General features: G+C 44.6%; 1 long non-coding RNA gene across 1 annotated transcript; it reads right to left on the bottom strand.

Moving 5' to 3' along the window:
* Nucleotides 1-15,129: 15,129 nt before the first annotated feature.
* On the bottom strand, nt 15,130-15,579 carry LOC123141133 (uncharacterized). Its single transcript, XR_006470180.1, has 2 exons — nt 15,515-15,579; nt 15,130-15,214 (listed from the first exon to the last, which is right to left on the bottom strand). It is a non-coding gene; the product is annotated as an uncharacterized lncRNA (long non-coding RNA).
* Nucleotides 15,580-17,269: the final 1,690 nt, after the last annotated feature.

Genomic DNA, 17,269 nt, shown 5'->3' with positions numbered 1-17,269 from the left:
CCTCCTCCTCTCCCACGGTGCTTGGCGAAGCCCTGCGGGATTGCCACGCTCCTCCACCACCACCATGCCGTCATGTTGCTGCTGGATGGAGTCTTCCCCAACCTCTCCCTCTCTCCTTGCTGGATCAAGGCGTGGGAGACGTCACCGGGCTGCACGTGTGTTGAACGCGGAGGCACCGTTCTTTCGGTGCTTAGATCGGAATCAACCGCGATCTGAATCGCTACGAGTACGACTCCCTCATCCGCGTTCTTGCAACGCTTCCGCATCGCGATCTACAAGGGTATGTAGATTCACTCCCCTTCCCCTCGTTGCTAGATTACTCCATAGATTGATCTTGGTGATGCGTAGAAAATTTTGAATTTCTGCTACGTTACCCAACAGGCCCTCGTCCCGCCTAACCGTGTACTGTTTGACCACGGGATCTAGCCCTTTGACTTTGCACGGACGGGCTTTGACCAGTGGAACTCTCCACCCGGTTGTGTTAGGTCAGCCCATAGGAACACTTTGGAGCAACATCCGGGCCAAAGCCACACCAAGATCCCATCTGTGTAGACCCGGCCCGTCCGTTTCCCCCTCCAGGTGCCGGCGGCGACGCCGTCCGTGAGGGGGGGGGGCACACCCCGGAGACGCGTGCCAGGCGTTTGCAACCGCCACAACACTTCCAGACTTGTGAGAGTCCGCCTACGCAAGATTTGGCGGCATGTGCTAGCCCCCGGAGGCCGCCGGCCACAGTCGTAGACACGCGAAGGGAAATCCGCGGAGAGGGAAGTGTTCAGATACTTCTCCATCACCAAAAATTATGAAAAATTACCATCAGTCCTATAGCATATGTGCCCACGTCGTGTAAAAAACTCATGATTTTATCGTGCTCCGAGTATTTAATAATATTCACGCCGCATCGTTACAGCAGAACGTCTACTACTGTGTCATCGCCGTCCGTGAGGGTGGCCACACCCCGGGGACGCGTGCCACCTCTTCGTACATGCCACCACACCGTACGACATGTATGAGGGCCCGGTGCGATGCTCCGGTGGCATTGCTACCCTCCCAGGGCCACCGTCCCGCCTGACACTATAGCGTTTGACCACGGGATCCAGCCCTTTGACTTTGCACGAACGGGCTTTGACCAGTGGAACTCTCCACCCGGTTGTGTTAGGTCAGCCCATAGGAACACTTTGGAGCAACATCCGGGCCAAAGCCACAGCAAGATCCCATCCGTGTAGACCCGACGCGTCCGTTTCCCCGCTCCAGGTGCCGGCGGCGGCGCCGTCCGTGAGGGGGGGCACACCCCGGTGACGTGTGCCGGGCGTTTGCAACCGCCACAACACTTCCAGACTTGTGAGAGGCCGCCTACGCAAGATTTGGCGGCATGTGCTAGCCCCCGGAGGCCGCCGGCCACAGTCGTAGACACGCGAAGAGCAATCCGCGGAGAGGGAAGTGTTCAGATACTTCTCCATCACCAAAATTTATGAAAAATTACCATCAGTCCTATAGCACATGTGCCCACGTCGTGTAAAAAACTCATGATTTTATCGCGCTCCGAGTATTTAATAATATTCACGCCCCATCGTTACCATAGAACATCTACTACTGTGTCATCGCCGTCCGTGAGGGGGGCCATACCCCGGAGACGCGTGCCGCCTCTTCGGACATGCCACCACACCGTCCGGCATGTATGAGGGCCCGGTGCAATGCTCCGGTGGCGTTGCTATCCCCCCCCAGGGCCCCCGTCCCGCCTAACCCTGTAGCCTTTGACCACGTGATCTAGCCCTTTGACTTTGCATGGACGGGCTTTGACCAGTGGAACTCTCCACCCGGTTGTGTTAGGTCAGCCCATAGGAACACTTTGGAGCAACATCCGGGCAAAAGCCACAGCAAGATCCCATCCGTGTAGACCCGACGCGTCCGTTTCCCAGTGTCTGTGGTCTGTGAGGCACGTGCCACGTCATGGGCGTGCGTTGCTTATTCAAATAGCACACCACCCCTGCATGCATATGAATCGGCCACACGCATGTAGGGGTGCCCCCCCTCGGGCGGTCTCTATATCAAGCACCCATCCGGTGTCCCCTGCGGTCTAGGAAGTTGACCGGCACCGAGAGAGGTGGTAGACCACGGTCAACAACTACTTCTTCTCATGTTTTTTACTTTACACTCTTTAAAGTTGAGTTTTGAACAAATCTAACCCAAAAAGCATATATATATATATATATATATTTATGAGTGCATCAAAAGTCTTTTATCAAAATAATTCATCAAAAGTCATGGAATTTCCAAACATTGCTCGTAAAAACATATGAAATATGAGATACAAAAAAGATAGTGCCAAACAAAAACAAAAAGACAAGGAAAAAAAATTAGAGCAGTGGTTACCGAGGGTCGGCTATCGGCTCTAGGTAATGTCCACCTTTCCGAGAGTTACTCTCTGTAAAAGTGTAACCTAGATCTAGGGGACATATTTTCGAGAGTTACTCTCGGTAAAAGTGACGCACCGACAAGCACTCGGTAAAGGTGACGTCGACTACTTAAGCATATTCCCCCTGTTGTTTCTTCTCTCTGCTCCCCACCGACCGGCGCCCCTCCACTCCTCTCCTCTCCTCTGCTCCCCACCGACTGGCGCCCCTCCACTCCTCGCCTCTCCTCTGCTCCCCACCGACCGGCGCTCCTCCACCGGCCGGTGCCCCCTCCACCGCCGCCCCCACACCACACCGAGCTCCTCCCTCCGGTGAGCCCCCCTCCTCCTCTCCATGTGTGCATAGATAGATGGATTGATAGATGGATGCATAGATAGATGGATGGATTGATAGATGGATGCATAGATAGATGGATGGATTGATAGATGGATGGATGGATTGATAGATGGATGGATGCCATGTAGATACATTTTTTCTATATGAAAAGAAAAAATGTAGATAATTGTTGATAATGTTGTATGCATGGATGCTATGTGTGGATGTGAACGATGAGATACGTGAGAGAGTGTTGATGAGAGCTTTTCTTTGGAGGAAGAAAAATCAATTTTTGAACGATGACAGTGATCTGTGTGAGCTCCTCCCCATGTTATATCTTGATAACGCACGAGGGGCTCACCCAACTCAACCATCACCGAAAGTTGAAATACCCGTGAGAGAGTGTCCACCATATATACCATCACCAGCGAGAGTGTCCACAGTATATACGTGAGAGAGTGTCGTTGAGAGTTGTTCTTGGAGGAACAAAATCAACTTTCGATGATGGCAGTCGATCTACGTGAGCTCTTATGTTATATCTTTGATGTTTGATGATTCTTATGTTATTTTCCATTGTGTGATGAAAGGTGTTAGCATCGATCGAATTTTTTGGCTATGGCTTCCTCCAACGGCGAAGCTTCCATTAAGGTCGACTCCACGGACACGGAGAAGAGCGCCGATGACTGCTTGGAGGAACTGCTTGAGAAGAACCCACAACTCATCATAATGAAGTTTTTTTGTGGATCTGGCCAAGAAGAATCCCCCAGCTAAGGAGGGCAAGGCTCCACCACGTAAGGAGCCATTGAGTCCACCGACCATCATTCCTGACGATGCTTGGTCCTCAACTGTGGGGGATGCCCCCACGTGCTCTGACTCAACGATCAATGGTTTCACCAACTACACCTCGGAATAGTCACCTAGATAGTTTGACGTTGATTTAGTTGTCTCCTTAAGTACCTGCTGATTTGGACTTGGAAGGCCACTTGCGATGCTTTTGATTGTATGAGTGATGAATGCTTATGTTTATTATGTATGATGTGCATTATTTCTTGTTCTTTTGCAGATGAAGTGGTATGTGGTGTACAGAGGACGGTGTCCAGGAGTCTACAATTCATGGTCGGAATGCAATGAACAAATACTTCGTTATGAAGGCAACTCCCACGAATCATTTGACAACAGAGAGACGGCGGAGTATCATTACAATTAGTATTTCCTTAAGAAAAAGAGAAAAACTGATGAACGCAATGGTGCAAGCCAGACAAGGCTTAGCTTGTGTGAACGCAGTGGATTGAAGAACTTCATAATTCTCTTTCAGCTTGTCATAATTGTGGTGTTGCTTTTTATCATATGGTGCATGCATGTAGACCACTTTGTTGTTTAATTAGTAAGTAGGCACTTGTACTAAAGAGCTACTTTGTGATTTGAAATGAAGCTTGTGTGAACTATTTATGGATTAATGCTTATGTGAGTTTGTTGTTAACCTGTGTGACTTGAAATGCAAGTTTGAGTATTGTATAAATGTTTTTGCTGCACCAACTCGAGCAAAAAATAGTATGAACAGAACTGGGAACAAAATTTTACCGAGGGCGGTACTCGGCAAAGAGGCATGCGCTGGGAGTTGAAGGCACTTGGCTATTGCAGTTATGCCGAGAGGACTCTCGATAGAGCTCTCGGTAACGGCCACCTTTTCCAAGAGGGTCTCTCACTACAAGGATATCCTCCATAAAGCAACACATATTTTACAACGTTTTGACTAGACGTTGCAAAATTCTCGATAGATACGCATATAAGCATTGTACCATATCTGTTGCAGGCTTGCAGCTCGTGACCTATTTTGACTGGCCAAACTCGAACAAAAGCCCAACACATATCTCTAGCCCGGCCTTAGTTGGTTGTCATGATTAACCTAGATCGTTCCCTGTCCCCAGCATCCCTTATTCCTCTCGAGCCTATAGGCCCCCTCGCCGGCCGCCTCCCCTCGACCTACCCTGCATCCCGGAGCGCGCCCCTCACCGCTCGCCTGAGATCCTCCGTCCCGGCACGCCGCCCCTCACCAGTCACCACTCTCCTGCGACCCTCCATCCCGGCGCACCGTCCCTCGTCACCACTCCCCTGATACCCTGCATCCCGGCGCGCCGCCCCTCGTCATCGCTCCCCTGCGACCAATTGCGTCTACTACCTCCGCACGGGGGCCTGCGGCTATGGGAAGAGCTGCAGCTACAACCACCCTCGCGATCGCGCCGCCGCGGTGAGCCGGGCCGCTTCTCTTGTCCCAATTTTGTTGGCCCCATCATGCTCTGCTTCACTTCAATCTAGTTGGGGATTGGTACTTACGACTTGCCAATCCCTGATAATGAACGACAGACTGAATTACAGCTGGTTGGTGTGGAGGGGAGCTTCCAGCTAAAGCCTCTTTCTGTGATTGAATTGATTCTAGTTGTGGCTTAGGAGCTTGTCACCAGTCCATGGAAGTGAACTTGATTGTGCAGTCGTTGGTTCCTGTTGTTGATTATGTGATTGACTGATTGTATAATAGGGCTTGTTGTCTTATTCTCGTGGTTGATGTTGATTATTCAAAGTTCCACTTTCTGCTTACGGTGCCACTTGCTTATGTTGTAGGCCTGATCATTCACAACTTCATATTTGTTTCCGAGACTTCAGAGCAGGTTACAATATCAATTTTCTCTACTAAGTAATAATTACCTCCACTCGGTGCAGAGAAATGCAATGGCACTCAAGCACTGAATATGTTGCGATGGACATGACCCCAAAACTTTCTCCCTCTCTTTTATTTGAGTCACAATTCAGTATTTTTTTTTACATATTTCATTCGCTTAAAAGACCATTTAGATCTTTGTGTTCTCTGCTACTACAAACTGAGGAGCAACTTGACAGCTTTATGCAGCTCGGTCAACTAGGCCGCTGGGACGCTGGGGGAGAAGGACATCGGTGCAGAGCATGGCAAAGCCGAGTACTTGTTGGATCTGAGGGCTTCTGATCCACAGTTCTCCGCATGATCATCCATCAGCATCTAGTGACATTAACACTCAGCCGCATAAGGCTTTCTCCCCACTATAGTTGGCGTTCAAGAGCGTAAGGAAGGTAATCTGTTGATCAATTACTGTTGCTTGTCACAAAACTCTGAAAAATATTACTGAGCACATCTACAACGAGCTATGCTTGCCATTTAAAAATATGCTTATGTGAGCTGCGTGTCATATCAATTTTTTTATGCAAGAAGATCTTGCGATTTACTTATGATTTATGAACAGAAATTGTTTACTGTGTAACCCCTAAATACAGTAGAAGAGAAACAAATCTTATAAAACTATGCTGAGACGAGTAGTACTTATTTAGTCAAGTGACATGTTAGATAAAATTCCACACCTATTACAACTTATCTGACTTCTGTATTTTTTAATGATAGCTGAACTAGATTGTGTTCCAGGAATACAAAACCGTGGATGTTTTCCATTTATTCACTTGGCTATTGGAATTTGATTGATGTCCCCTTCTCCTATTATTAACAACATATACCTACACGGTTCTGTCTGCTGGTTTGCCAAATTCTAGACACTTCTTTTGTGGTTCGTGCTTCCGCTTTATACCATGCTTGCCTACATCCGTAGTGTCACTCCTTTATTCTCTTGATGTGCTTTTCCTTTACAAGGAAGAATACACACCATGAGGAAAAGAGAAGTAAAATTTTAGCATATGGCAACTTTATAAATACTAACATGTTTCTGATTCATCATGAGGTCATGTACTGATGGATTGCAAAAAGAAAAAGAAAAATAATGTCAATTGTTTCTATATCACTTTAATTGGCATGGTCCATCTGTAGTGTCGTTCAATTATTAGACCACATTCAATATTATTTTTTGGATGCCTGCAACTTCCAACTAAATAGATCACCGTATCTATATCTGATTTGTATTTGTAGTCTACAAACAAGACATCCTAATTATTTGTTCAAACATACTACAGTCTTGTTTTCTCTGCCGTGTCTTCTCCTTTTCTTAATAGTGTCACTGCCTTTGATTTATCTGCTCAGATGTGCTATTTAGAGTTTGATCTGGATATATACTAGCTATTTTATTAGGAGTTGGTGGTAAAGATGAACTAATGGTTGATCCGCCCTGCTGTCCATGCTGCACTTCATGCAAAATCATTGGGTCGGTACTGGGAGTACTTCATTTATGATAGATCTTATGCTTCAAAGCTTCTTTTTATTGTCTAATATGTTTTATTTGCACTAATTTGGTAAATTTATTTTATCTTTTGGCTTAATATGTCCCAGGTATTGATATAGTAATATTTTTTACTTGGTTAATGGCCAAACATACTGCTTCAGTATCTTCCGGTAGGTGCCTCAGAATTATGCAGTTGATCATACCATACTGCTACTTGAATAAAAATGTCTATCTTTGTGTTCTACACTGAAGCTATCATATGAAGTTTAATTATTTTCAGCGTCCATCACCAAAACTACTTTGTTTGTAGTGAAAGGCTTCATAGAATTTCATAGATGTTGCACATCATGAGATTAACCTGTAGATGTATTCATAACCATATAGTAGAGGGGAAGATGCAAACACCACATGTCTTGGCCTCTCAACCTTTTCTGTTATATGTCACGTTTCTATTAATTATTTTGCTTGACATGATTCTTTCAATGGTAACTTTGATTTTCTCTAACAGGTAGGAACAAAAGTATTTTTAATGAGCCTAAAAAATCGTAACACATGTAGCTCTTGCTACAGTTGTAAGTTGTGATCCTAAATTTGAACTTGATGGTGCTGAAATTACTAATGAATTCTGGGTAGTGCATGTTGATATGGCACTTGTGAAAACTGAAGATTGGGTACGGAGTCGCAAAAACTGCAATACTCTTGGTAATGCAGATTTGTTTTTGCATCTCAACCTTTGTAAGTGAGTAATATCCTCCCTCTATGACTACTTGCATCATGTCAATGCATTGTGTGTGTTAACAGTTCATTTTGTTTTTTTGTTTGTAGATTCAAAAGATAAATGGATGATTTTATTGGTGTGTGTGGCAAGTATACTACAAGGATGATGATGATGATGTTCCTGTTCATGATGATGAAGACGGATGGTGTCAGTTTTAATTAAGTTGTAGGGATGATGTTCCTCGATTGTGTTTTAGTTACGTTGTAGGGATGTTTACGGATGCTTTCAGTTTAAGTTTCGCCGTCAAGAAACATTTAGATTATACTTCCCATTTGGATGATTTTTCTTGTGTAATATGCACTATTGTAATCCAACAGTTTTATTTAATATATGATTTCTTCCTCCCGTGAGTATATTCTCTTGTTTGTCTTTACTGGAAATTCATAATTATCACCATTATGTAAAGCACTAATTTAATTGCTGGCAATATGTATAAAAAATATTATTCATATTATATATGAACCACGTTGCAAATTCTTTGTTGCCAAGCCCTGGAACTTTGTTTCCTATACAATAAGCACCAACACATAGAAGTGTTGCACAAGTCTGTTTTATGTGTTGTATTCTTGCAACGGTCTCTTTTACCAACGATAATATAAGCGTTGCATTATGCGCTAGCAACGCCGGATAAGGCAACGCATCCTAAACCGTTGGTAAACACACAAACAACGCATATATGGTCTTCTAGATACGGAAAAATGCGTTGCTATAGGGGGGTTCCTGTTGTAGTGTCTCAGTAAAGAACCTAACCTAGATCTCTTTCCTTCTTGTGCATTCTAGATAATATGTATTATACTTTTTTTTGTTTTCTTCCATGCTTGGCAAACAACCTTAGCACATCATAATTACAGTCTTGTGTTTTCTTCTTCGGATGAGCCTGGTCCGGTTCTAGAGACCGGCACCCCTCCGGTGGCCCTGGCGGTCTAGGGCATTGTTCGGCACCTAGAGGGGGTAGGCCACGGGGAATAACTGCTTCTTCGTGTTAGTGCATGTCATCACGAGATGACAGACCAAGTCTAGTCCCGTTCTTCGAGATAGTCTATGGGTATCGAGAGGGAGTGTGTCTGGTTTGTGCAGGAAGTGCGGGTCATGTTGCTCCGTTGGCCTTGAAACTTCTTGTGCTCTCAAAGGAGGCCAAGGCGGTCTAGGAAGTTGACCGGCACCGAGAGAGGGGGTAGGCCACGGTCAACAACTGCTTCTTCTCATGTTTATTACTTTACACTCTTTAAAGTTCTCTCTCGGTGCCGGTCTAGAAAGTTGACCGACACCGAGAGAGGGGGTAGGCCACGGTCAACAACTGCTTCTTCTCATGTTTTTTACTTTACACTCTTTAAAGTTCTCTCTCGGTGCCGTTCTAGGAAGTTGGCCAGCACCGAGAGAGGGGGTAGGCCACGGTCAACAACTGCCTCTTCTCATGTTTTTTACTTTACACTCTTTAAAGTTCTCTCTCGGTGCCGGTCTAGAAAGTTGACCGGCACCGAGAGAGGGGGTAGGCCACGGTCAACAACTGCTTCTTCTCATGTTTTTTACTTTACACTCTTTAAAGTTGAGTTTTGAACAAATCTAACCCAAAAAGCATATATATATATATCTATGAGTGCATCAAAAGTCTTTTATCAAAAAAAATTCAGCAAAAGTCATGGAATTTGCAAACTTTGGTCGTAAAAGCATATGAAATATGAGATATAAAAAAGATAGTGCAAAAAAAAAGAGAAGGGGAAAAAATTAGAGCAGTGGTTTCCGAGGGTCGATTTTCGGCTCTCGGTAATGGCCACCTTTTCTGAGAGGCGCTCTCGGTAAAGCATCTAACCTAGATCTCTTTCCTTCTTGTGCATTCTCGATAATATGTATTATACTTTTTTGTTGTTTTCTTTCATGTTTGGCAAACAACCTTAGCACATCATAATTACCATCTTGTGTTTTCTTCTTCGGATGGGCCTCGTCCAGTTCTAGAGACCGGCACCCCTCCGGTGGCCCCGGCGGTCTAGGGCGTTGTTCGGCACCTAGAGGGGGTAAGCCACAGGGAATAACTACTTCTTCGTGTTAGTGAATGTCATCGCAAGATGACAGACCAAGTCTAGGCCCGTTCTGTCACGGGATCACCCACCGAAGACTCTATCTCGGGGACGAACGCAGCCGGTCCTCGATGTTCCCGCCCGTGTGTGTGGTTTGTGAGGCACGTGCCACGTCAAGGACGTGCGTTGCCTATTCAAATAGCACACCACCCCTGCATGCATATGCATGGGCCACACGCATGTAGGGGTGCCCTCCGCCCTCCCTCGGGCGGTCTCCATATCGAGCACCCATCCGGTGGCCCCGGCGGTCTAGGGCGTTATTCGGCACCGAGAGGGTGTAGTCCACAGTGAATAACTGATTCTCCATGTTAGTGCATGTCATCGCGAGATGGCAGACCAAGTCTAGGACCGTTCTTTGAGATAGTCTATGGGTATCGAGAGGGAATGTGTCCGGTTTGTGCAGGAAGTGCGGGTCCTGTTGCTCCGTTGTCCTCGAAACTTCTTGTGCTCTCAAAGGAGGCCATCTCATGTATATGCATGGGATATCCGGTGGCCCCGGCGGTCTAGGAAGTTGACCGGCACCGAGAGAGGGGGTAGGCCATGGTCAACAACTGCTTCTTCTCATGTTTATTACTTTACACTCTTTAAAGTTCTCTCTCGGTGCCGGTCCAGAAAGTTGACCGGCACCGAGAGAGGGGGTAGGCCACGGTCGACAACTGCTTCTTCTCATGTTTTTTACTTTACACTCTTTAAAGTTCTCTCTTCGTGCCGTTCTAGGAACTTGGCCGGCACCAAGAGAGGGGGTAGGCCACGTGAATTTTTTGATCAGTCATGTTCTATGTGATGTAAGTGTAACCTACAAACGGTTTTTACCAACTAAATGCACGTTTTAAATAGGAATCTCGCTCATTGGTGGATTTGCTCTCGGGTCGTGATGAAACTTGTCTCTGTTGCAATTTTACTGCCTGAGTTGTTCGACCTGAACTTCCCCTAGTGCTAGGTTGAACTTCCGCCAACATTGGCCAAATGGGGCTTGCGATATACCGTTGGAAAGCTATGGACACGAGTATCATGACCCAAGTTAATTTTTTGGCAAAATGTAAGCGGTTTAAGAGTAGTTTTGAAAATCATTTTTTCTTCATACAAAAAACGTGAATCGTATTTTCGATCGCATTTCAAAACCGTTTATCGGAATCGGGCAAATAATATGGCGTTGGAAAGCTGCTGCAAAACTGCTCCTTCCACATGTTGAAAGTTTTCTCTAATTCCCTATGGTTAAATAGTAATTTCGAAAATCGTAAAATTTTGCAAACCGAACAGCCGAGTTCGTATTTTCGATGTCATTTCTAAACCGCTAATCCAATTGAGGCAAACGATATGGCGTTGGAAAGCTTATGAAAATGCGCTACTTTTTCATGTTTAAAGTTTTTCCTAATTTTGAACGGTTTAAAAGTAATTTAGAAAACGGTCCAAGTTGCACCGAATTCGTATTTTCGAGCTAATTTATTAATCGTACGTCCGTCTGTAGCAAATGATATGGCATTGGAAAGCTTGAGGAAATGCGAAACTTTTTGGTATGTACTGTTTCTCCCAATTCCTTACTGTTTTAAGTCAATTTTGAAAATGGCTAAAAACGTATTTTCGCTGTAATTTGTACAAACTTTATCGGAATGAGGCAAATAATATACCATTGAAAAGCTAAGGAAAACGTGAAACTTTTTCATGTTGATGGTTTTCTCTAATTCCTAGCCGTTTTCAAGTAATTTCGAAAATGACGAGATCATTCGTTCTGCCTTTATCGCGAAACAGATTCTTCGAAAATGCACCACGTGAAGAACCTGAACTTCTTGACATGTCTACTTGAACTTCACTCTGTTTTTCACGTGCTTTTTTTTGCCCGTAGCTCTCCATCCACTCACTAGAACACTCACCGGAATTGAGCAAGTAATATACCGGTGGAAAGCTGATGTAAACACACAACTTTCCCGTGTTGATCGTTTTTTCATACTCGCGACGATTTTAAAAGTTTTTCATCTCAAATTCATTCACTATAGTAGTCGAACTTCCTGCTGTTTTCACGTTGAACTTCTGTGACGTATTTTCGTTTCTAATTTTCTCATCCATTTCGTTAGTGTTACACAAATGATATTCTTTTTTTAAAACCTCTGTCACAATATTTTTTTAACTTTCTTCAACCGAGGACTTGAAATTACACAAATGATATTCCTGTCGTTTTGAAGTAAATTAGAGAAATGACGAGATCATGATTTCTGCCTTCATTGCGAATGAAAACGCACTGCGTGAAGTAGTTGAACTTCTCGGGCATGTCTGCTTGAACCTCACTCTGTTTTTGGCGTGCTGTCTTTTGCATTGCGTGAAGTAGTTGAAATTCTGGGGCATGTCTGTTTGAACTTCACTCTGTTTCACTTTATTGTATTTTTCTTATAGGAAACACACACCATGCAGTACGTGAACTTCTGGATGTTATCACTTTAAACTTCTCTCTGGTTTGAGTGAATTATTTTAAAACACAACAAACAACATCTTTTTTTATGTATTTTGGACATCTAAATACGCGGTGAACCTCTCTCACAAGAATTTTTGAACTTTTCCTCGCCGAGCACTTGAACTTCTAGCAACCATTTTTTTCATTTATGAGTTGTTTTTAAAAGTGCAAAAAAAGGCGTTGTGTTTTTTATTTTTTGAACAGGTAAATCCTAGGTTTTAGTAATCTTCGAACTTCTCTGTTATTATCAATTTGAACTTCACCTTTTTATATTTTGAGTAAAGAATTGTATTCGATTTTTATACGGAAAATATCGAACATGGAAATACAGGATGAACCTCTCTCTCAAGAATTTTTGAACTTCTCCGGACAGAGCACTTGAACTTGTTTCAACAAACCTTTTAAGCTTTTATTTTTCTATACTTTTATCCTCAGCTGAAATGCATTCCTTGCAGTAGTTGAACTTCTCGTTGTTTTCACCTTGAACTTATGTCACGTATTTTTGTTCAACCTCTCTCACAAGAATTTTTTAACTTTCTTGGGACGAGCACTTGAACTTATAGCAACAAAACTTTAGGCTTTGCATTTTCATTCTTTTTTTAATACAAAATGCACAACATGTAGTACGTGAACTTCTGGCAGTTATCAATCTGAATTTCTGAGATCATGCCTTCTACCTTCATCCGAAAAACAGAGTCTCTGAAAATGCACTTCGTGAAGAGGTTGAACTTTTGGAGCAGCTCTTTTTGAACTTCACTCTATTTTTCACGTGTTGTTTTTTACCCGTAACTCCCCAACCACTTACCGGAATTGAGCAAATTATATATGGAAATCTGTTGAAAACACGCAACTTTGCCATGTTGATCATTTTTCCATACTCTTGCCGGTTCAAAAGAATTTTTTCAATACATAAAAACGTGTTTTAATTGGTATACGTTAAACTTTTAAACCATACATCGGAATGTAGCATATAATATACCGTTGGAAAGCTTATGAATAGGAGCAACTTTTCATGTAGACAAGTGTTCCCAATTCGTCGCCGTTTTAGGGCAGTTTTAACATGTAATTGAACTATTATATTTTTAAAATGGAACTTCTTGGTTTTTTCAATTTGGACTTCTTGGTGTTATTCATTTGTAATGGAAAAAGCCCTAGTTTTGTAATAAACATCGTACAACTTCTTGGTTTATTCGTGTTTTAGAAGTGAGAAATAATTTTTTTATGAATGTCAAACCGCTCTGTTAATTTAATTTGAACTTCTCATTTATTTTAATTTTTGCAAAATGAAAAAAATCCTTTTATAAAAGTTAATTTTTTATTTTTGAACTTCCTGGTTTTTAGAATCATTAAGTTTTCGTGTTTTGAAACCTTGTACTTCTCTCTTATTATTGTTTGACCTTCTTAGTTTTTTTAGAAATGATTTTTTAATTTGTTATTTAAAAGGAAAAAAATTAAACCAGACATTGAACCACCCCATTTTCTAAATTTGAACTTCAGGGTCTTTTGTGGATACAGGGAAATCCATTTTAATAAGTAGTGTACTTCTCTATTTTGTAATCTGGAATTTCTTGGTTCTTTCAATTTGAACTTCTTCGCTTTTAGTTTTTAGAAACAGAAAAAAAATTAACTTTGAATTTCGTTATTGTTTCAATTTGTTCTTGTTTTTATTTTATTTAAATGGGGGGAAATTGATTTAGTTTTTTGGTAAATTTGTGTAGTGTTTGTGGTAAAATATTCAATTGTTTTTTTTTCTTAAAGTGGTTTTTTCTTTTTCTACATATAAACTTCCAGGAATTGATTGTGTCACATAAAGGACATATATGATAGCTTTCTTTGTACATATCAATTTCGTACACGAAACTTTCTATCGTGTTACATCTTCTTGAACTTTTTTATTTATTATATTTGAACTTCTTTCTAAAACCACCTATTTTTTTGCACGAACACACACAAAACGCAAGCACACAAGGAGAGGGATGCTTGTGATTTATTATATTTGAACTTATTTGTTAAAGAGCATGGAAGCTCAACCAAAAAACGAGCACAATCATGGCAGAGAAGCTCGACCTCCTCGCGCCGTTGTGGTCCATAATATTTGATAAATGGGTTTTTCAGTGTTTTATTTTTGCTGAAAGGTGTTTCTAAAACTTTCTTTCACAAACTTTGCATGCTCTCCGTACATCTGACGAACTGTGGGCACCTAATGAGGAGGAAACAATATGTATGTGTTGCGTAATGATGGCATTAGCATTTGTTGCCCAATTTTAACAACTACTCATCTTGCAATGTGTAGGTTTAAACTAGCATTTTTGGCTCTGCTAGCAAAAGGTCACTGCTGCTTCTGATGTACTAGAAGTTAGCAGAGTCAAAAAAATTGAACTTTATGGCAACCTCATAAACTGTTGATTATTCAAATAGAAAGAGAAAGTGTCCGATGAATGAAACTGGTGAGGAGCAGCTCATGAAATCTGAAACTGCGGAAGTTGAAGTTGCATGGTAAAATGGCGAGTAAAGCTACCAATACACATTTACTGGTGTTCCAAATGTTGCAATTCAGCAAGATAAAACTAACATCAGTTAGATGGCGAGGCAGAACGCAACAACAGCAGCTAGCAGCAACCAGCAAATGTAGGCTAGGTCATGACGGCGGCACTGAGATGGAGGAGGTGTCAGGCCATGGCAGCCAAAACTAACTGTGATTGAAACCACGTGATGTAGCTAGGTGTTACAAGAAAAGAAATAGCAAGCACATCAAGTTTCACCGCCTCTTTTACACACAGATGTGCAACAAAATTGGCATTACTTCTTATATAGATGAACTTGAACCCCTGAAACTTGTGAGATATGAACGCATTTCTCGGAAGCCATCAACCACCTCAGAAAAACCCCTGGAATCCTCTGACATCGTGCATTATCAAACTTGGTCTTCAGTCTCAATAATATTATTTCAGAATCCTTTTTCAATCGCCATCAACATGGTTGTCCCTGTAGGCCAACTATCAACTTTACCATTCTGAAAGTACTAGATTTTGGCAAAATGAGTACGAGCTACTGAAGAAATTGAAGATAGTTGCAAACAACATACAAGCTACAACCTAGCAGTTTGCAAGCACGTGAGTGAAGGCAGTGCCTTTGTTCTTCTTGAACTTCTCATTTTTCTGATTCTGAACTTGCGGCTGTTCTTTTTTTGCATGTTGCAGTGCAACTGCCGGTGCTAGGAGGTCGGCTTCACTCCATCAAGTAGCCACGTCCACCGCCGCAAAGGACGGAGAGCAGGGGAGGAAGGAGAGACGGACATGGCAGCAAGCGGGGGAGGAGCCGGAGCAGCGCTACGTCGGGGATGCAGGGTGAAATTCAACCTAAAGTGCAGAACACACATGAAAAACACTCTTAAGTTTTTTTTTTATTAGAAAAGGAGGATGACCCCCGGCCTCTGCATCTGGGCGATGCATACGGCCACTTTATTAATTATTCTCACAAGACCTTACAAAGTAATACAACAGTAAGACTAAAGCCGCCGTCTAATCATCTCTATCCCGCTGATGAAGGGGCGCAGATAGCCTGGGCCTAATACCAAACAGACATCGCAGCCAAACCTAACATCTAAGACCTGAGAACCCATCCAGGACGCCTGCCAGGCATGGGTCTCACCGGTCCGGCGTGCACTCAGATGCCGCCGCCGCCAACTGCCACCGCTCCATCTTCAGAACTGTCCTGATGCATCAACCTTGCTCGGTCTAGCTAACGTCGACGCCACCACGGCGCCAAACGACACCTCCTCCCTGCGCGCAAACAGCTGAACACATCGCGGTCGCCACTGATACACCTCAGCGCCATGCTGCCAAGTATCACCAGCCGACACAGCTTGAAGTCCTTGGAAGATCTGTCGTGCGTAGCACCTGCCGACCAGGCATGACGTAGCACCTGTCGGTCAGGCATGACTTGACATCACCACCGAAGCTCCGTGCAAGACGAAGCCACTCCACCTCCTGCCTCTGACCTCCAGCGTTGCTCCGCAAACGATGCTCCCAAGAGAGAAACGACACCGCAGTGCCGCCATCGTCCGATCTGGAACACCAGATCCTAGGGTTTCCCCCGGAGCAGCACGAGTGGGTCGACAATAGTTACACGACGATGCCTTCATCAAGGTAACGGCGAGAACGCCGCCATCGCCTGCCATCGGCTCGGTTTTCACCGGCAACCATGTCTCCCCTACTCGCAGCCGGGACAAGATGATGGATCTCGAGATCCGATCACCAAGCCTCTGGCCGGCCATCTCGGGAAGAAGATGACCACCACGTCCAGCAGTGTCACCACGCCTGGCACGCGTCGCCGCCGTCACCCCCATGGTGCCTAGAGGCCGACAAGCCCCGACGATTCCCCTCCAGCCGCCATGGCCCAGACCCCGGCACCACCAGATCCAGATCGGATCGGGGTCCAGGGCCCCAAGCCGTAACCGCCGCGGAGGCAGCACCACTGGACGGTGCCAAGCCCTCCAGCCCGCCGCCGAGTCATCGCCGGAGCTTCGCCGCGCCACGCCGCCAAGCCACCGCCGGGATAACTCGAGCCGCCACTAGAGAAGCCGTAGCCGCCGCGCGTTGGAGAGGGCTCAAGCCGCAGTAGCCCCGCCGCCAGGCAGGGACGCCGCCACCCAGCACGCCCTCCGCCGCTGGGCTGGGCCCCGCCCAGCCCAGCGCCGTCCCGCGCCGGACGCCAACCGCAAGGAGGGGCAAGATCCCCGCTGCCACCAACGCCGGCCGGTCTTTGCCCGGCGGCGCTGTGCCGTGGCGGCGGGGGGGAGAAGTCGACGAGGGTGGGCGAGGGGCGGCGGCTAGGGTTTCCCCCGAGGACGCTCGCGGGAGCGGCTCGGGGGTCGGGGGAGCTCCTTTTGGTAGGGTATCTGGGGCAGCGATTTACTCTGAAAAAAAACACTCTTAAGTAATCCAAGCTATATCAATTAGCAGGCAAAGACTAAGCTAGAAGGGAAAACGAATACACAAAACTAGTACTAGTGCACTGAGACATTTTAGTGAACATTTTGCGTGCACACA

This window comes from Triticum aestivum, chromosome 6D (assembly GCF_018294505.1).
Source record: "Triticum aestivum cultivar Chinese Spring chromosome 6D, IWGSC CS RefSeq v2.1, whole genome shotgun sequence".
NCBI lineage: Eukaryota > Viridiplantae > Streptophyta > Magnoliopsida > Poales > Poaceae > Triticum > Triticum aestivum.
The sequence above is the reverse complement of the archived record's forward strand: the minus strand, read 5'-3'. Positions and strand labels throughout refer to the sequence as shown.